Source organism: Schistocerca gregaria, unplaced genomic scaffold (genome assembly GCF_023897955.1).
Source record: "Schistocerca gregaria isolate iqSchGreg1 unplaced genomic scaffold, iqSchGreg1.2 ptg000470l, whole genome shotgun sequence".
Classification (NCBI taxonomy): domain Eukaryota; kingdom Metazoa; phylum Arthropoda; class Insecta; order Orthoptera; family Acrididae; genus Schistocerca; species Schistocerca gregaria.
The window spans coordinates 4,348,991-4,370,218 of record NW_026061884.1 but is presented as its reverse complement, the minus strand read 5'-3'; the positions used below and the strand labels follow the sequence as shown (position 1 = coordinate 4,370,218).

Genomic DNA, 21,228 nt, shown 5'->3' with positions numbered 1-21,228 from the left:
AGTTCCATCCTCACAGGAGAAAGATGAATTTTGGAAATCAGTTGCGCGTCGTGGCCGTATAGCAAACAGTACCTGTGATGACGAACAATTAGCGACAGGCGTTTTTTTAAGATTTACTCTCAGATGTGATTAAGGCGAATGGCGCAGATAAAGCATTTGCCAAAGCGGTACAGCATAAGGTGGGACGAGGCAGTCTGAATTACATTTTATAGATGTATTTCTCACATATCTCAGAGTCTCTCGCGATCTTCGTCGTCGTCGTCGTCGTCGTCGTCGTCGCCGCCGCCGCCGCTTCTGCAGAAGTAGCAAATGGCCATCGTAGCAAATGCGGCGAGGGACGGCCTGCCTTCGATTCCGAATGCACAAATTGTGTGGTCTTGTTTCTCAGTCTATATTTGGTCGGTCTCGTCAGAGGTTGAATGTAACGAATGGGTGGGAAAGAGCAAGGGGCAGCGGCTGTGTAGAACGAAAACACAAATCCTCAGGGGTGTGAGCGTTTCGAGATGAGTCGTATACATGTAAATGTTGATCGTCAGTGACCGTGTGGTCTAATGGATAAGGCGTCGGACTTCGTATCTGAAGATTACAGGTTCGAATGCTGTCACGCTTGTGTTTTTCCAGTTCTGAAAAAGAAACATACCGTTTTAATGTAGCAATTGAGCAGTACGAAACCGTCTGAATGTTGCTGTTGACCATTTTTTGCTTGGAGATGCTCTTGAGCTTGAAACACACACAGCAAGACCGGTGTTAACTAACGAAATGGTCGGCAGAGTGCCGACACCGCGAGTTTTGACTGGCACTTGCACATCTAAAACAACGTCGGAAAGTAACTCGTTCGGCTTTTGAGTCACATAAAGTATGTGTGTTAATTTTGACGCCACTAGCTCTGCTTGTTGTCATGCAATTTCTTTGCCTCTCAGAAATTATTATGACATAAAAGTGAAGTACGTGACGAGTGTGACGTTAGGAAAACATTAGGCAGCATGGAGAGATTCTGTATGGGACCACCCAACCCAAAAGAGTACTGTGTGACGTGCTACCCGGCAAGTATTCACCGAGGTAGCCGGCTATCTCAGTCGGTAGAGCGTCAGACTCTTAATCCCAGGGTCGTGGGTTCGAGCCAGACGCTGGGCGGAACGGAATTTTGTTCCGCTGCAGGTGTAAATTACCGTTTTTCTGATTAACGAGATTTAATGGAAATAGCAACTTTAAACTTTGCCTACGTCTCTGTCAGTCGCAAGGAAACTGTATTTGAAGGTGAAGGTGATTTTGTAGACATGTGTGAAAGACATGTTCTGAAATGCAAGTGTTGTGGTTTGGAGAGCACATCGGTTACGTGTCAGATGTGTAGCCAAGCAGTAATTTGTCGCCATAGCTGCAAATATTAGCCGGTAATATGAAGTGTTGTCAGCTAAAGTCTGATGGTGCAGACGACCGTAAGGACGAAGTACCCAAGAGTACCGCTAGGCCGCGCCTCTTTAGCTCAGTGGTAGAGCACTGGTCTAATAAACCAGGGGTTGTAAGTTCCATCCTCACAGGAGAAAGATGAATTTTGGAAATCAGTTGCGCGTCGTGGCCGTATAGCAAACAGTACCTGTGATGACGAACAATTAGCGACAGGCGTTTTTTTAAGATTTACTGTCAGATGTGATTAAGGCGAATGGCGCAGATAAAGCATTTGCCAAAGCGGTACAGCATAAGGTGGGACGAGGCAGTCTGAATTACATTTTATAGATGTATTTCTCACATATCTCAGAGTCTCTCGCGATCTTCGTCGTCGTCGTCGTCGTCGTCGTCGTCGTCGTCGCCGCCGCCGCTTCTGCAGAAGTAGCAAATGGCCATCGTAGCAAATGCGGCGAGGGACGGCCTGCCTTCGATTCCGAATGCACAAATTGTGTGGTCTTGTTTCTCAGTCTATATTTGGTCGGTCTCGTCAGAGGTTGAATGTAACGAATGGGTGGGAAAGAGCAAGGGGCAGCGGCTGTGTAGAACGAAAACACAAATCCTCAGGGGTGTGAGCGTTTCGAGATGAGTCGTATACATGTAAATGTTGATCGTCAGTGACCGTGTGGTCTAATGGATAAGGCGTCGGACTTCGGCTCTGAAGATTACAGGTTCGAATGCTGTCACGCTTGTGTTTTTCCAGTTCTGAAAAAGAAACATACCGTTTTAATGTAGCAATTGAGCAGTACGAAACCGTCTGAATGTTGCTGTTGACCATTTTTTGCTTGGAGATGCTCTTGAGCTTGAAACACACACAGCAAGACCGGTGTTAACTAACGAAATGGTCGGCAGAGTGCCGACACCGCGAGTTTTGACTGGCACTTGCACATCTAAAACAACGTCGGAAAGTAACTCGTTCGGCTTTTGAGTCACATAAAGTATGTGTGTTAATTTTGACGCCACTAGCTCTGCTTGTTGTCATGCAATTTCTTTGCCTCTCAGAAATGATTATGACATAAAAGTGAAGTACGTGACGAGTGTGACGTTAGGAAAACATTAGGCAGCATGGAGAGATTCTGTATGGGACCACCCAACCCAAACGAGTACTGTGTGACGTGCTACCCGGCAAGTATTCACCGAGGTAGCCGGCTATCTCAGTCGGTAGAGCGTCAGACTCTTAATCCCAGGGTCGTGGGTTCGAGCCAGACGCAGGGCGGAACGGAATTTTGTTCCGCTGCAGGTGTAAATTACCGTTTTTCTGATTAACGAGATTTAATGGAAATAGCAACTTTAAACTTTGCCTACGTCTCTGTCAGTCGCAAGGAAACTGTATTTGAAGGTGAAGGTGATTTTGTAGACATGTGTGAAAGACATGTTCTGAAAAGCAAGTGTTGTGGTTTGGAGAGCACATCGGTTACGTGTCAGATGTGTAGCCAAGCAGTAATTTGTCGCCATAGCTGCAAATATTAGCCGGTAATATGAAGTGTTGTCAGCTAAAGTCTGATGGTGCAGACGACCGTAAGGACGAAGTACCCAAAAGTACCGCTAGGCCGCGCCTCTTTAGCTCAGTGGTAGAGCACTGGTCTAATAAACCAGGGGTTGTAAGTTCCATCCTCACAGGAGAAAGATGAATTTTGGAAATCAGTTGCGCGTCGTGGCCGTATAGCAAACAGTACCTGTGATGACGAACAATTAGCGACAGGCGTTTTTTTAAGATTTACTCTCAGATGTGATTAAGGCGAATGGCGCAGATAAAGCATTTGCCAAAGCGGTACAGCATAAGGTGGGACGAGGCAGTCTGAATTACATTTTGTAGATGTATTTCTCACATATCTCAGAGCCTCTCGCGATCTTCGTCGTCGTCGTCGTCGTCGTCGTCGTCGCCGCCGCCGCTTCTGCAGAAGTAGCAAATGGCCATCGTAGCAAATGCGGCGAGGGACGCCCTGCCTTCGATTCCGAATGCACAAAGTGTGTGGTCTTGTTTCTCAGTCTATATTTGGTCGGTCACGTCAGAGGTTGAATGTAACGAATGGGTGGGAAAGAGCAAGGGGCAGCGGCTGTGTAGAACGAAAACACAAATCCTCAGGGGTGTGAGCGTTTCGACATGAGTCGTATACATGTAAATGTTGGTCGTCAGTGACCGTGTGGCCTAATGGATAAGGCGTCGGACTTCGGCTCTGAAGATTACAGGTTCGAATGCTGTCACGCTTGTGTTTTTCCAGTTCTGAAAAAGAAACATACCGTTTTAATGTAGCAATTGAGCAGTACGAAACCGTCTGAATGTTGCTGTTGACCATTTTTTGCTTGGAGATGCTCTTGAGCTTGAAACACACACAGCAAGACCGGTGTTAACTAACGAAATGGTCGGCAGAGTGCAGACACCGCGAGTTTTGACTGGCACTTGCACATCTAAAACAACGTCGGAAAGTAACTCGTTCGCCTTTTGATTCACATAAAGTATGTGTGTTATTTTTGACGCCACTAGCTCTGCTTGTTGTCATGCAATTTCTTTGCCTCTCAGAAATGACTATGACATAAAAGTGAAGTACGTGACGAGTGTGACGTTAGGAAAACATTAGGCAGCATGGAGAGATGCTGTATGGGACCACCCAACCCAAACGAGTACTGTGTGACGTGCTACCCGGCAAGTATTCAGCGAGGTAGCCGGCTATCTCAGTCGGTAGAGCGTCAGATTCTTAATCCCAGGGTCGTGGGTTCGAGCCAGACGCAGGGCGGAACGGAATTTTGTTCCGCTGCAGTTGTAAATTACCGTTTTTCTGATTAACGAGATTTAATGGAAATAGCAACTTTAAACTTTGCCTACGTCTCTGTCAGTCGCAAGGAAACTGTATTTGAAGGTGAAGGTGATTTTGTAGACATGTGTGAAAGACATGTTCTGAAAAGCAAGTGTTGTGGTTTGGAGAGCACATCGGTTACGTGTCAGATGTGTAGCCAAGCAGTAATTTGTCGCCATAGCTGCAAATATTAGCCGGTAATATGAAGTGTTGTCAGCTAAAGTCTGATGGTGCAGACGACCGTAAGGACGAAGTACCCAAGAGTACCGCTAGGCCGCGCCTCTTTAGCTCAGTGGTAGAGCACTGGTCTAATAAACCAGGGGTTGTAAGTTCCATCCTCACAGGAGAAAGATGAATTTTGGAAATCAGTTGCGCGTCGTGGCCGTATAGCAAACAGTACCTGTGATGACGAACAATTAGCGACAGGCGTTTTTTTAAGATTTACTCTCAGATGTGATTAAGGCGAATGGCGCAGATAAAGCATTTGCCAAAGCGGTACAGCATAAGGTGGGACGAGGCAGTCTGAATTACATTTTATAGATGTATTTCTCACATATCTCAGAGTCTCTCGCGATCTTCGTCGTCGTCGTCGTCGTCGTCGTCGTCGTCGCCGCCGCCGCTTCTGCAGAAGTAGCAAATGGCCATCGTAGCAAATGCGGCGAGGGACGCCCTGCCTTCGATTCCGAATGCACAAAGTGTGTGGTCTTGTTTCTCAGCCTATATTTGGTCGGTCACGTCAGAGGTTGAATGTAACGAATGGGTGGGAAAGAGCAAGGGGCAGCGGCTGTGTAGAACGAAAACACAAATCCTCAGGGGTGTGAGCGTTTCGAGATGAGTCGTATACATGTATATGTTGGTCGTCAGTGACCGTGTGGCCTAATGGATAAGGCGTCGGACTTCGTATCTGAAGATTACAGGTTCGAATGCTGTCACGCTTGTGTTTTTCCAGTTCTGAAAAAGAAACATACCGTTTTAATGTAGCAATTGAGCAGTACGAAACCGTCTGAATGTTGCTGTTGACCATTTTTTGCTTGGAGATGCTCTTGAGCTTGAAACACACACAGCAAGACCGGTGTTAACTAACGAAATGATCGGCAGAGTGCAGACACCGCGAGTTTTGACTGGCACTTGCACATCTAAAACAACGTCGGAAAGTAACTCGTTCGGCTTTTGAGTCACATAAAGTATGTGTGTTAATTTTGACGCCACTAGCTCTGCTTGTTGTCATGCAATTTCTTTGCCTCTCAGAAATGATTATGACATAAAAGTGAAGTACGTGACGAGTGTGACGTTAGGAAAACATTAGGCAGCATGGAGAGATTCTGTATGGGACCACCCAACCCAAACGAGTACTGTGTGACGTGCTACCCGGCAAGTATTCACCGAGGTAGCCGGCTAACTCAGTCGGTAGAGCGTCAGACTCTTAATCCCAGGGTCGTGGGTTCGAGCCAGACGCTGGGCGGAACGGAATTTTGTTCCGCTGCAGGTGTAAATTACCGTTTTTCTGATTAACGAGATTTAATGGAAATAGCAACTTTAAACTTTGCCTACGTCTCTGTCAGTCGCAAGGAAACTGTATTTGAAGGTGAAGGTGATTTTGTAGACATGTGTGAAAGACATGTTCTGAAATGCAAGTGTTGTGGTTTGGAGAGCACATCGGTTACGTGTCAGATGTGTAGCCAAGCAGTAATTTGTCGCCATAGCTGCAAATATTAGCCGGTAATATGAAGTGTTGTCAGCTAAAGTCTGATGGTGCAGACGACCGTAAGGACGAAGTACCCAAGAGTACCGCTAGGCCGCGGCTCTTTAGCTCAGTGGTAGAGCACTGGTCTAATAAACCAGGGGTTGTAAGTTCCATCCTCACAGGAGAAAGATGAATTTTGGAAATCAGTTGCGCGTCGTGGCCGTATAGCAAACAGTACCTGTGATGACGAACAATTAGCGACAGGCGTTTTTTTAAGATTTACTCTCAGATGTGATTAAGGCGAATGGCGCAGATAAAGCATTTGCCAAAGCGGTACAGCATAAGGTGGGACGAGGCAGTCTGAATTACATTTTATAGATGTATTTCTCACATATCTCAGAGTCTCTCGCGATCTTCGTCGTCGTCGTCGTCGTCGTCGCCGCCGCCGCTTCTGCAGAAGTAGCAAATGGCCATCGTAGCAAATGCGGCGAGGGACGGCCTGCCTTCGATTCCGAATGCACAAATTGTGTGGTCTTGTTTCTCAGTCTATATTTGGTCGGTCTCGTCAGAGGTTGAATGTAACGAATGGGTGGGAAAGAGCAAGGGGCAGCGGCTGTGTAGAACGAAAACACAAATCCTCAGGGGTGTGAGCGTTTCGAGATGAGTCGCATACATGTAAATGTTGATCGTCAGTGACCGTGTGGTCTAATGGATAAGGCGTCGGACTTCGTATCTGAAGATTACAGGTTCGAATGCTGTCACGCTTGTGTTTTTCCAGTTCTGAAAAAGAAACATACCGTTTTAATGTAGCAATTGAGCAGTACGAAACCGTCTGAATGTTGCTGTTGACCATTTTTTGCTTGGAGATGCTCTTGAGCTTGAAACACACACAGCAAGACCGGTGTTAACTAACGAAATGGTCGGCAGAGTGCCGACACCGCGAGTTTTGACTGGCACTTGCACATCTAAAACAACGTCGGAAAGTAACTCGTTCGGCTTTTGAGTCACATAAAGTATGTGTGTTAATTTTGACGCCACTAGCTCTGCTTGTTGTCATGCAATTTCTTTGCCTCTCAGAAATGATTATGACATAAAAGTGAAGTACGTGACGAGTGTGACGTTAGGAAAACATTAGGCAGCATGGAGAGATTCTGTATGGGACCACCCAACCCAAACGAGTACTGTGTGATGTGCTACCCGGCAAGTATTCACCGAGGTAGCCGGCTAACTCAGTCGGTAGAGCGTCAGACTCTTAATAACAGGGTCGTGGGTTCGAGCCAGACGCTGGGCGGAACGGAATTTTGTTCCGCTGCAGGTGTAAATTACCGTTTTTCTGATTAACGAGATTTAATGGAAATAGCAACTTTAAACTTTGCCTACGTCTCTGTCAGTCGCAAGGAAACTGTATTTGATGGTGAAGGTGATTTTGTAGACATGTGTGAAAGACATGTTCTGAAATGCAAGTGTTGTGGTTTGGAGAGCACATCGGTTACGTGTCAGATGTGTAGCCAAGCAGTAATTTGTCGCCATAGCTGCAAATATTAGCCGGTAATATGAAGTGTTGTCAGCTAAAGTCTGATGGTGCAGACGACCGTAAGGACGAAGTACCCAAGAGTACCGCTAGGCCGCGGCTCTTTAGCTCAGTGGTAGAGCACTGGTCTAATAAACCAGGGGTTGTAAGTTCCATCCTCACAGGAGAAAGATGAATTTTGGAAATCAGTTGCGCGTCGTGGCCGTATAGCAAACAGTACCTGTGATGACGAACAATTAGCGACAGGCGTTTTTTTAAGATTTACTCTCAGATGTGATTAAGGCGAATGGCGCAGATAAAGCATTTGCCAAAGCGGTACAGCATAAGGTGGGACGAGGCAGTCTGAATTACATTTTATAGATGTATTTCTCACATATCTCAGAGTCTCTCGCGATCTTCGTCGTCGTCGTCGTCGTCGTCGCCGCCGCCGCTTCTGCAGAAGTAGCAAATGGCCATCGTAGCAAATGCGGCGAGGGACGGCCTGCCTTCGATTCCGAATGCACAAATTGTGTGGTCTTGTTTCTCAGTCTATATTTGGTCGGTCTCGTCAGAGGTTGAATGTAACGAATGGGTGGGAAAGAGCAAGGGGCAGCGGCTGTGTAGAACGAAAACACAAATCCTCAGGGGTGTGAGCGTTTCGAGATGAGTCGTATACATGTAAATGTTGATCGTCAGTGACCGTGTGGTCTAATGGATAAGGCGTCGGACTTCGTATCTGAAGATTACAGGTTCGAATGCTGTTACGCTTGTGTTTTTCCAGTTCTGAAAAAGAAACATACCGTTTTAATGTAGCAATTGAGCAGTACGAAACCGTCTGAATGTTGCTGTTGACCATTTTTTGCTTGGAGATGCTCTTGAGCTTGAAACACACACAGCAAGACCGGTGTTAACTAACGAAATGGTCGGCAGAGTGCCGACACCGCGAGTTTTGACTGGCACTTGCACATCTAAAACAACGTCGGAAAGTAACTCGTTCGGCTTTTGAGTCACATAAAGTATGTGTGTTAATTTTGACGCCACTAGCTCTGCTTGTTGTCATGCAATTTCTTTGCCTCTCAGAAATGATTATGACATAAAAGTGAAGTACGTGACGAGTGTGACGTTAGGAAAACATTAGGCAGCATGGAGAGATGCTGTATGGGACCACCCAACCCAAACGAGTACTGTGTGACGTGCTACCCGGCAAGTATTCACCGAGGTAGCCGGCTATCTCAGTCGGTAGAGCGTCAGACTCTTAATCCCAGGGTCGTGGGTTCGAGCCAGACGCTGGGCGGAACGGAATTTTGTTCCGCTGCAGGTGTAAATTACCGTTTTTCTGATTAACGAGATTTAATGGAAATAGCAACTTTAAACTCTGCCTACGTCTCTGTCAGTCGCAAGGAAACTGTATTTGAAGGTGAAGGTGATTTTGTAGACATGTGTGAAAGACATGTTCTGAAAAGCAAGTGTTGTGGTTTGGAGAGCACATCGGTTACGTGTCAGATGTGTAGCCAAGCAGTAATTTGTCGCCATAGCTGCAAATATTAGCCGGTAATATGAAGTGTTGTCAGCTAAAGTCTGATGGTGCAGACGACCGTAAGGACGAAGTACCCAAGAGTACCGCTAGGCCGCGCCTCTTTAGCTCAGTGGTAGAGCACTGGTCTAATAAACCAGGGGTTGTAAGTTCCATCCTCACAGGAGAAAGATGAATTTTGGAAATCAGTTGCGCGTCGTGGCCGTATAGCAAACAGTTCCTGTGATGACGAACAATTAGCGACAGGCGTTTTTTTAAGATTTACTCTCAGATGTGATTAAGGCGAATGGCGCAGATAAAGCATTTGCCAAAGCGGTACAGCATAAGGTGGGACGAGGCAGTCTGAATTACATTTTATAGATGTATTTCTCACATATCTCAGAGTCTCTCGCGATCTTCGTCGTCGTCGTCGTCGTCGTCGCCGCCGCCGCTTCTGCAGAAGTAGCAAATGGCCATCGTAGCAAATGCGGCGAGGGACGGCCTGCCTTCGATTCCGAATGCACAAATTGTGTGGTCTTGTTTCTCAGTCTATATTTGGTCGGTCTCGTCAGAGGTTGAATGTAACGAATGGGTGGGAAAGAGCAAGGGGCAGCGGCTGTGTAGAACGAAAACACAAATCCTCAGGGGTGTGAGCGTTTCGAGATGAGTCGTATACATGTAAATGTTGATCGTCAGTGACCGTGTGGTCTAATGGATAAGGCGTCGGACTTCGTATCTGAAGATTACAGGTTCGAATGCTGTCACGCTTGTGTTTTTCCAGTTCTGAAAAAGAAACATACCGTTTTAATGTAGCAATTGAGCAGTACGAAACCGTCTGAATGTTGCTGTTGACCATTTTTTGCTTGGAGATGCTCTTGAGCTTGAAACACACACAGCAAGACCGGTGTTAACTAACGAAATGGTCGGCAGAGTGCCGACACCGCGAGTTTTGACTGGCACTTGCACATCTAAAACAACGTCGGAAAGTAACTCGTTCGGCTTTTGAGTCACATAAAGTATGTGTGTTAATTTTGACGCCACTAGCTCTGCTTGTTGTCATGCAATTTCTTTGCCTCTCAGAAATGATTATGACATAAAAGTGAAGTACGTGACGAGTGTGACGTTAGGAAAACATTAGGCAGCATGGAGAGATGCTGTATGGGACCACCCAACCCAAACGAGTACTGTGTGACGTGCTACCCGGCAAGTATTCACCGAGGTAGCCGGCTATCTCAGTCGGTAGAGCGTCAGACTCTTAATCCCAGGGTCGTGGGTTCGAGCCAGACGCTGGGCGGAACGGAATTTTGTTCCGCTGCAGGTGTAAATTACCGTTTTTCTGATTAACGAGATTTAATGGAAATAGCAACTTTAAACTTTGCCTACGTCTCTGTCAGTCGCAAGGAAACTGTATTTGAAGGTGAAGGTGATTTTGTAGACATGTGTGAAAGACATGTTCTGAAAAGCAAGTGTTGTGGTTTGGAGAGCACATCGGTTACGTGTCAGATGTGTAGCCAAGCAGTAATTTGTCGCCATAGCTGCAAATATTAGCCGGTAATATGAAGTGTTGTCAGCTAAAGTCTGATGGTGCAGACGACCGTAAGGACGAAGTACCCAAGAGTACCGCTAGGCCGCTCCTCTTTAGCTCAGTGGTAGAGCACTGGTCTAATAAACCAGAGGTTGTAAGTTCCATCCTCACAGGAGAAAGATGAATTTTGGAAATCAGTTGCGCGTCGTGGCCGTATAGCAAACAGTACCTGTGATGACGAACAATTAGCGACAGGCGTTTTTTTAAGATTTACTCTCAGATGTGATTAAGGCGAATGGCGCAGATAAAGCATTTGCCAAAGCGGTACAGCATAAGGTGGGACGAGGCAGTCTGAATTACATTTTATAGATGTATTTCTCACATATCTCAGAGTCTCTCGCGATCTTCGTCGTCGTCGTCGTCGTCGTCGTCGCCGCCGCCGCTTCTGCAGAAGTAGCAAATGGCCATCGTAGCAAATGCGGCGAGGGACGGCCTGCCTTCGATTCCGAATGCACAAATTGTGTGGTCTTGTTTCTCAGTCTATATTTGGTCGGTCTCGTCAGAGGTTGAATGTAACGAATGGGTGGGAAAGAGCAAGGGGCAGCGGCTGTGTAGAACGAAAACACAAATCCTCAGGGGTGTGAGCGTTTCGAGATGAGTCGTATACATGTAAATGTTGATCGTCAGTGACCGTGTGGTCTAATGGATAAGGCGTCGGACTTCGTATCTGAAGATTACAGGTTCGAATGCTGTCACGCTTGTGTTTTTCCAGTTCTGAAAAAGAAACATACCGTTTTAATGTACCAATTGAGCAGTACGAAACCGTCTGAATGTTGCTGTTGACCATTTTTTGCTTGGAGATGCTCTTGAGCTTGAAACACACACAGCAAGACCGGTGTTAACTAACGAAATGGTCGGCAGAGTGCCGACACCGCGAGTTTTGACTGGCACTTGCACATCTAAAACAACGTCGGAAAGTAACTCGTTCGGCTTTTGAGTCACATAAAGTATGTGTGTTAATTTTGACGCCACTAGCTCTGCTTGTTGTCATGCAATTTCTTTGCCTCTCAGAAATGATTATGACATAAAAGTGAAGTACGTGACGAGTGTGACGTTAGGAAAACATTAGGCAGCATGGAGAGATGCTGTATGGGACCACCCAACCCAAACGAGTACTGTGTGACGTGCTACCCGGCAAGTATTCACCGAGGTAGCCGGCTATCTCAGTCGGTAGAGCGTCAGACTCTTAATCCCAGGGTTGTGGGTTCGAGCCAGACGCTGGGCGGAACGGAATTTTGTTCCGCTGCAGGTGTAAATTACCGTTTTTCTGATTAACGAGATTTAATGGAAATAGCAACTTTAAACTTTGCCTACGTCTCTGTCAGTCGCAAGGAAACTGTATTTGAAGGTGAAGGTGATTTTGTAGACATGTGTGAAAGACATGTTCTGAAAAGCAAGTGTTGTGGTTTGGAGAGCACATCGGTTACGTGTCAGATGTGTAGCCAAGCAGTAATTTGTCGCCATAGCTGCAAATATTAGCCGGTAATATGAAGTGTTGTCAGCTAAAGTCTGATGGTGCAGACGACCGTAAGGACAAAGTACCCTAGAGTACCGCTAGGCCGCGCCTCTTTAGCTCAGTGGTAGAGCACTGGTCTAATAAACCAGGGGTTGTAAGTTCCATCCTCACAGGAGAAAGATGAATTTTGGAAATCAGTTGCGCGTCGTGGCCGTATAGCAAACAGTACCTGTGATGACGAACAATTAGCGACAGGCGTTTTTTTAAGATTTACTCTCAGATGTGATTAAGGCGAATGGCGCAGATAAAGCATTTGCCAAAGCGGTACAGCATAAGGTGGGACGAGGCAGTCTGAATTACATTTTATAGATGTATTTCTCACATATCTCAGAGCCTCTCGCGATCTTCGTCGTCGTCGTCGTCGTCGTCGTCGTCGTCGTCGTCGTCGTCGTCGTCGCCGCCGCCGCTTCTGCAGAAGTAGCAAATGGCCATCGTAGCAAATGCGGCGAGGGACGGCCTGCCTTCGATTCCGAATGCACAAATTGTGTGGTCTTGTTTCTCAGTCTATATTTGGTCGGTCTCGTCAGAGGTTGAATGTAACGAATGGGTGGGAAAGAGCAAGGGGCAGCGGCTGTGTAGAACGAAAACACAAATCCTCAGGGGTGTGAGCGTTTCGAGATGAGTCGTATACATGTAAATGTTGATCGTCAGTGACCGTGTGGTCTAATGGATAAGGCGTCGGACTTCGTATCTGAAGATTACAGGTTCGAATGCTGTCACGCTTGTGTTTTTCCAGTTCTGAAAAAGAAACATACCGTTTTAATGTAGCAATTGAGCAGTACGAAACCGTCTGAATGTTGCTGTTGACCATTTTTTGCTTGGAGATGCTCTTGAGCTTGAAACACACACAGCAAGACCGGTGTTAACTAACGAAATGGTCGGCAGAGTGCCGACACCGCGAGTTTTGACTGGCACTTGCACATCTAAAACAACGTCGGAAAGTAACTCGTTCGGCTTTTGAGTCACATAAAGTATGTGTGTTAATTTTGACGCCACTAGCTCTGTTTGTTGTCATGCAATTTCTTTGCCTCTCAGAAATGATTATGACATAAAAGTGAAGTACGTGACGAGTGTGACGTTAGGAAAACATTAGGCAGCATGGAGAGATTCTGTATGGGACCACCCAACCCAAACGAGTACTGTGTGACGTGCTACCCGGCAAGTATTCACCGAGGTAGCCGGCTATCTCAGTCGGTAGAGCGTCAGACTCTTAATCCCAGAGTCGTGGGTTCGAGCCAGACGCTGGGCGGAATGGAATTTTGTTCCGCTGCAGGTGTAAATTACCGTTTTTCTGATTAACGAGATTTAATGGAAATAGCAACTTTAAACTTTGCCTACGTCTCTGTCAGTCGCAAGGAAACTGTATTTGAATTTGAAGGTGATTTTGTAGACATGTGTGAAAGACATGTTCTGAAATGCAAGTGTTGTGGTTTGGAGAGCACATCGGTTACGTGTCAGATGTGTAGCCAAGCAGTAATTTGTCGCCATAGCTGCAAATATTAGCCGGTAATATGAAGTGTTGTCAGCTAAAGTCTGATGGTGCAGACGACCGTAAGGACGAAGTACCCAAGAGTACCGCTAGGCCGCGGCTCTTTAGCTCAGTGGTAGAGCACTGGTCTAATAAACCAGGGGTTGTAAGTTCCATCCTCACAGGAGAAAGATGAATTTTGGAAATCAGTTGCGCGTCGTGGCCGTATAGCAAACAGTACCTGTGATGACGAACAATTAGCGACAGGCGTTTTTTTAAGATTTACTCTCAGATGTGATTAAGGCGAATGGCGCAGATAAAGCATTTGCCAAAGCGGTACAGCATAAGGTGGGACGAGGCAGTCTGAATTACATTTTATAGATGTATTTCTCACATATCTCAGAGTCTCTCGCGATCTTCGTCGTCGTCGTCGTCGTCGTCGTCGCCGCCGCCGCTTCTGCAGAAGTAGCAAATGGCCATCGTAGCAAATGCGGCGAGGGACGGCCTGCCTTCGATTCCGAATGCACAAATTGTGTGGTCTTGTTTCTCAGTCTATATTTGGTCGGTCTCGTCAGAGGTTGAATGTAACGAATGGGTGGGAAAGAGCAAGGGGCAGCGGCTGTGTAGAACGAAAACACAAATCCTCAGGGGTGTGAGCGTTTCGAGATGAGTCGTATACATGTAAATGTTGATCGTCAGTGACCGTGTGGTCTAATGGATAAGGCGTCGGACTTCGTATCTGAAGATTACAGGTTCGAATGCTGTCACGCTTGTGTTTTTCCAGTTCTGAAAAAGAAACATACCGTTTTAATGTAGCAATTGAGCAGTACGAAACCGTCTGAATGTTGCTGTTGACCATTTTTTGCTTGGAGATGCTCTTGAGCTTGAAACACACACAGCAAGACCGGTGTTAACTAACGAAATGGTCGGCAGAGTGCCGACACCGCGAGTTTTGACTGGCACTTGCACATCTAAAACAACGTCGGAAAGTAACTCGTTCGGCTTTTGAGTCACATAAAGTATGTGTGTTACTTTTGACGCCACTAGCTCTGCTTGTTGTCATGCAATTTCTTTGCCTCTCAGAAATGATTATGACATAAAAGTGAAGTACGTGACGAGTGTGACGTTAGGAAAACATTAGGCAGCATGGAGAGATGCTGTATGGGACCACCCAACCCAAACGAGTACTGTGTGACGTGCTACCCGGCAAGTATTCACCGAGGTAGCCGGCTATCTCAGTCGGTAGAGCGTCAGACTCTTAATCCCAGGGTCGTGGGTTCGAGCCAGACGCTGGGCGGAACGGAATTTTGTTCCGCTGCAGGTGTAAATTACCGTTTTTCTGATTAACGAGATTTAATGGAAATAGCAACTTTAAACTTTGCCTACGTCTCTGTCAGTCGCAAGGAAACTGTATTTGAAGGTGAAGGTGATTTTGTAGACATGTGTGAAAGACATGTTCTGAAAAGCAAGTGTTGTGGTTTGGAGAGCACATCGGTTACGTGTCAGATGTGTAGCCAAGCAGTAATTTGTCGCCATAGCTGCAAATATTAGCCGGTAATATGAAGTGTTGTCAGCTAAAGTCTGATGGTGCAGACGACCGTAAGGACGAAGTACCCAAGAGTACCGCTAGGCCGCGCCTCTTTAGCTCAGTGGTAGAGCACTGGTCTAATAAACCAGGGGTTGTAAGTTCCATCCTCACAGGAGAAAGATGAATTTTGGAAATCAGTTGCGCGTCGTGGCCGTATAGCAAACAGTACCTGTGATGACGAACAATTAGCGACAGGCGTTTTTTTAAGATTTACTCTCAGATGTGATTAAGGCGAATGGCGCAGATAAAGCATTTGCCAAAGCGGTACAGCATAAGGTGGGACGAGGCAGTCTGAATTACATTTTATAGATGTATTTCTCACATATCTCAGAGTCTCTCGCGATCTTCGTCGTCGTCGTCGTCGTCGTCGCCGCCGCCGCTTCTGCAGAAGTAGCAAATGGCCATCGTAGCAAATGCGGCGAGGGACGGCCTGCCTTCGATTCCGAATGCACAAATTGTGTGGTCTTGTTTCTCAGTCTATATTTGGTCGGTCTCGTCAGAGGTTGAATGTAACGAATGGGTGGGAAAGAGCAAGGGGCAGCGGCTGTGTAGAACGAAAACACAAATCCTCAGGGGTGTGAGCGTTTCGAGATGAGTCGTATACATGTAAATGTTGATCGTCAGTGACCGTGTGGTCTAATGGATAAGGCGTCGGACTTCGTATCTGAAGATTACAGGTTCGAATGCTGTTACGCTTGTGTTTTTCCAGTTCTGAAAAAGAAACATACCGTTTTAATGTAGCAATTGAGCAGTACGAAACCGTCTGAATGTTGCTGTTGACCATTTTTTGCTTGGAGATGCTCTTGAGCTTGAAACACACACAGCAAGACCGGTGTTAACTAACGAAATGGTCGGCAGAGTGCCGACACCGCGAGTTTTGACTGGCACTTGCACATCTAAAACAACGTCGGAAAGTAACTCGTTCGGCTTTTGAGTCACATAAAGTATGTGTGTTAATTTTGACGCCACTAGCTCTGCTTGTTGTCATGCAATTTCTTTGCCTCTCAGAAATGATTATGACATAAAAGTGAAGTACGTGACGAGTGTGACGTTAGGAAAACATTAGGCAGCATGGAGAGATGCTGTATGGGACCACCCAACCCAAACGAGTACTGTGTGACGTGCTACCCGGCAAGTATTCACCGAGGTAGCCGGCTATCTCAGTCGGTAGAGCGTCAGACTCTTAATCCCAGGGTCGTGGGTTCGAGCCAGACGCTGGGCGGAACGGAATTTTGTTCCGCTGCAGGTGTAAATTACCGTTTTTCTGATTAACGAGATTTAATGGAAATAGCAACTTTAAACTTTGCCTACGTCTCTGTCAGTCGCAAGGAAACTGTATTTGAAGGTGAAGGTGATTTTGTAGACATGTGTGAAAGACATGTTCTGAAAAGCAAGTGTTGTGGTTTGGAGAGCACATCGGTTACGTGTCAGATGTGTAGCCAAGCAGTAATTTGTCGCCATAGCTGCAAATATTAGCCGGTAATATGAAGTGTTGTCAGCTAAAGTCTGATGGTGCAGACGACCGTAAGGACGAAGTACCCAAGAGTACCGCTAGGCCGCGCCTCTTTAGCTCAGTGGTAGAGCACTGGTCTAATAAACCAGGGGTTGTAAGTTCCATCCTCACAGGAGAAAGATGAATTTTGGAAATCAGTTGCGCGTCGTGGCCGTATAGCAAACAGTTCCTGTGATGACGAACAATTAGCGACAGGCGTTTTTTTAAGATTTACTCTCAGATGTGATTAAGGCGAATGGCGCAGATAAAGCATTTGCCAAAGCGGTACAGCATAAGGTGGGACGAGGCAGTCTGAATTACATTTTATAGATGTATTTCTCACATATCTCAGAGTCTCTCGCGATCTTCGTCGTCGTCGTCGTCGTCGTCGCCGCCGCCGCTTCTGCAGAAGTAGCAAATGGCCATCGTAGCAAATGCGGCGAGGGACGGCCTGCCTTCGATTCCGAATGCACAAATTGTGTGGTCTTGTTTCTCAGTCTATATTTGGTCGGTCTCGTCATAGGTTGAATGTAACGAATGGGTGGGAAAGAGCAAGGGGCAGCGGCTGTGTAGAACGAAAACACAAATCCTCAGGGGTGTGAGCGTTTCGAGATGAGTCGTATACATGTAAATGTTGATCGTCAGTGACCGTGTGGTCTAATGGATAAGGCGTCGGACTTCGTATCTGAAGATTACAGGTTCGAATGCTGTCACGCTTGTGTTTTTCCAGTTCTGAAAAAGAAACATACCGTTTTAATGTAGCAATTGAGCAGTACGAAACCGTCTGAATGTTGCTGTTGACCATTTTTTGCTTGGAGATGCTCTTGAGCTTGAAACACACACAGCAAGACCGGTGTTAACTAACGAAATGGTCGGCAGAGTGCCGACACCGCGAGTTTTGACTGGCACTTGCACATCTAAAACAACGTCGGAAAGTAACTCGTTCGGCTTTTGAGTCACATAAAGTATGTGTGTTAATTTTGACGCCACTAGCTCTGCTTGTTGTCATGCAATTTCTTTGCCTCTCAGAAATGATTATGACATAAAAGTGAAGTACGTGACGAGTGTGACGTTAGGAAAACATTAGGCAGCATGGAGAGATGCTGTATGGGACCACCCAACCCAAACGAGTACTGTGTGACGTGCTACCCGGCAAGTATTCACCGAGGTAGCCGGCTATCTCAGTCGGTAGAGCGTCAGACTCTTAATCCCAGGGTCGTGGGTTCGAGCCAGACGCTGGGCGGAACGGAATTTTGTTCCGCTGCAGGTGTAAATTACCGTTTTTCTGATTAACGAGATTTAATGGAAATAGCAACTTTAAACTTTGCCTACGTCTCTGTCAGTCGCAAGGAAACTGTATTTGAAGGTGAAGGTGATTTTGTAGACATGTGTGAAAGACATGTTCTGAAAAGCAAGTGTTGTGGTTTGGAGAGCACATCGGTTACGTGTCAGATGTGTAGCCAAGCAGTAATTTGTCGCCATAGCTGCAAATATTAGCCGGTAATATGAAGTGTTGTCAGCTAAAGTCTGATGGTGCAGACGACCGTAAGGACGAAGTACCCAAGAGTACCGCTAGGCCGCTCCTCTTTAGCTCAGTGGTAGAGCACTGGTCTAATAAACCAGAGGTTGTAAGTTCCATCCTCACAGGAGAAAGATGAATTTTGGAAATCAGTTGCGCGTCGTGGCCGTATAGCAAACAGTACCTGTGATGACGAACAATTAGCGACAGGCGTTTTTTTAAGATTTACTCTCAGATGTGATTAAGGCGAATGGCGCAGATAAAGCATTTGCCAAAGCGGTACAGCATAAGGTGGGACGAGGCAGTCTGAATTACATTTTATAGATGTATTTCTCACATATCTCAGAGTCTCTCGCGATCTTCGTCGTCGTCGTCGTCGTCGTCGTCGCCGCCGCCGCTTCTGCAGAAGTAGCAAATGGCCATCGTAGCAAATGCGGCGAGGGACGGCCTGCCTTCGATTCCGAATGCACAAATTGTGTGGTCTTGTTTCTCAGTCTATATTTGGTCGGTCTCGTCAGAGGTTGAATGTAACGAATGGGTGGGAAAGAGCAAGGGGCAGCGGCTGTGTAGAACGAAAACACAAATCCTCAGGGGTGTGAGCGTTTCGAGATGAGTCGTATACATGTAAATGTTGATCGTCAGTGACCGTGTGGTCTAATGGATAAGGCGTCGGACTTCGTATCTGAAGATTACAGGTTCGAATGCTGTCACGCTTGTGTTTTTCCAGTTCTGAAAAAGAAACATACCGTTTTAATGTACCAATTGAGCAGTACGAAACCGTCTGAATGTTGCTGTTGACCATTTTTTGCTTGGAGATGCTCTTGAGCTTGAAACACACACAGCAAGACCGGTGTTAACTAACGAAATGGTCGGCAGAGTGCCGACACCGCGAGTTTTGACTGGCACTTGCACATCTAAAACAACGTCGGAAAGTAACTCGTTCGGCTTTTGAGTCACATAAAGTATGTGTGTTAATTTTGACGCCACTAGCTCTGCTTGTTGTCATGCAATTTCTTTGCCTCTCAGAAATGATTATGACATAAAAGTGAAGTACGTGACGAGTGTGACGTTAGGAAAACATTAGGCAGCATGGAGAGATGCTGTATGGGACCACCCAACCCAAACGAGTACTGTGTGACGTGCTACCCGGCAAGTATTCACCGAGGTAGCCGGCTATCTCAGTCGGTAGAGCGTCAGACTCTTAATCCCAGGGTCGTGGGTTCGAGCCAGACGCTGGGCGGAACGGAATTTTGTTCCGCTGCAGGTGTAAATTACCGTTTTTCTGATTAACGAGATTTAATGGAAATAGCAACTTTAAACTTTGCCTACGTCTCTGTCAGTCGCAAGGAAACTGTATTTGAAGGTGAAGGTGATTTTGTAGACATGTGTGAAAGACATGTTCTGAAAAGCAAGTGTTGTGGTTTGGAGAGCACATCGGTTACGTGTCAGATGTGTAGCCAAGCAGTAATTTGTCGCCATAGCTGCAAATATTAGCCGGTAATATGAAGTGTTGTCAGCTAAAGTCTGATGGTGCAGACGACCGTAAGGACAAAGTACCCTAGAGTACCGCTAGGCCGCGCCTCTTTAGCTCAGTGGTAGAGCACTGGTCTAATAAACCAGGGGTTGTAAGTTCCATCCTCACAGGAGAAAGATGAATTTTGGAAATCAGTTGCGCGTCGTGGCCGTATAGCAAACAGTACCTGTGATGACGAACAATTAGCGACAGGCGTTTTTTTAAGATTTACTCTCAGATGTGATTAAGGCGAATGGCGCAGATAAAGCATTTGCCAAAGCGGTACAGCATAAGGTGGGACGAGGCAGTCTGAATTACATTTTATAGATGTATTTCTCACATATCTCAGAGTCTCTCGCGATCTTCGTCGTCGTCGTCGTCGTCGTCGCCGCCGAAGCTTCTGCAGAAGTAGCAAATGGCCATCGTAGCAAATGCGGCGAGGGACGGCCTGCCTTCGATTCCGAATGCACAAATTGTGTGGTCTTGTTTCTCAGTCTATATTTGGTCGGTCTCGTCAGAGGTTGAATGTAACGAATGGGTGGGAAAGAGCAAGGGGCAGCGGCTGTGTAGAACGAAAACACAAATCCTCAGGGGTGTGAGCGTTTCGAGATGAGTCGTATACATGTAAATGTTGATCGTCAGTGACCGTGTGGTCTAATGGATAAGGCGTCGGACTTCGTATCTGAAGATTACAGGTTCGAATGCTGTCACGCTTGTGTTTTTCCAGTTCTGAAAAAGAAACATACCGTTTTAATGTAGCAATTGAGCAGCACGAAACCGTCTGAATGTTGCTGTTGACCATTTTTTGCTTGGAGATGCTCTTGAGCTTGAAACACACACAGCAAGACCGGTGTTAACTAACGAAATGGTCGGCAGAGTGCCGACACCGCGAGTTTTGACTGGCACTTGCACATCTAAAACAACGTCGGAAAGTAACTCGTTCGGCTTTTGAGTCACATAAAGTATGTGTGTTAATTTTGACGCCACTAGCTCTGCTTGTTGTCATGCAATTTCTTTGCCTCTCAGAAATGATTATGACATAAAAGTGAAGTACGTGACGAGTGTGACGTTAGGAAAACATTAGGCAGCATGGAGAGATGCTGTATGGGACCACCCAACCCAAACGAGTACTGTGTGACGTGCTACCCGGCAAGTATTCACCGAGGTAGCCGGCTATCTCAGTCGGTAGAGCGTCAGACTCTTAATCCCAGGGTCGTGGGTTCGAGCCAGACGCTGGGCGGAACGGAATTTTGTTCCGCTGCAGGTGTAAATTACCGTTTTTCTGATTAACGAGATTTAATGGAAATAGCAACTTTAAACTTTGCCTACGTCTCTGTCAGTCGCAAGGAAACTGTATTTGAAGGTGAAGGTGATTTTGTAGACATGTGTGAAAGACATGTTCTGAAAAGCAAGTGTTGTGGTTTGGAGAGCACATCGGTTACGTGTCAGATGTGTAGCCAAGCAGTAATTTGTCGCCATAGCTGCAAATATTAGCCGGTAATATGAAGTGTTGTCAGCTAAAGTCTGATGGTGCAGACGACCGTAAGGACGAAGTACCCAAGAGTACCGCTAGGCCGCGCCTCTTTAGCTCAGTGGTAGAGC

General features: G+C 46.4%; 2 non-coding genes across 2 annotated transcripts; both read left to right on the top strand.

Annotated features, from left to right (window-relative positions):
* The first annotated feature begins 10,577 nt into the window (after window positions 1-10,577).
* Window positions 10,578-10,649, top strand: Trnai-aau (transfer RNA isoleucine (anticodon AAU)). Its single transcript has one exon. It is a non-coding gene; the product is annotated as a tRNA-Ile (tRNA).
* A 7,526-nt stretch (window positions 10,650-18,175) lies between these two features.
* On the top strand, window positions 18,176-18,247 carry Trnai-aau (transfer RNA isoleucine (anticodon AAU)). The gene has a single exon. It is a non-coding gene; the product is annotated as a tRNA-Ile (tRNA).
* The last annotated feature ends 2,981 nt before the right edge of the window (window positions 18,248-21,228 follow it).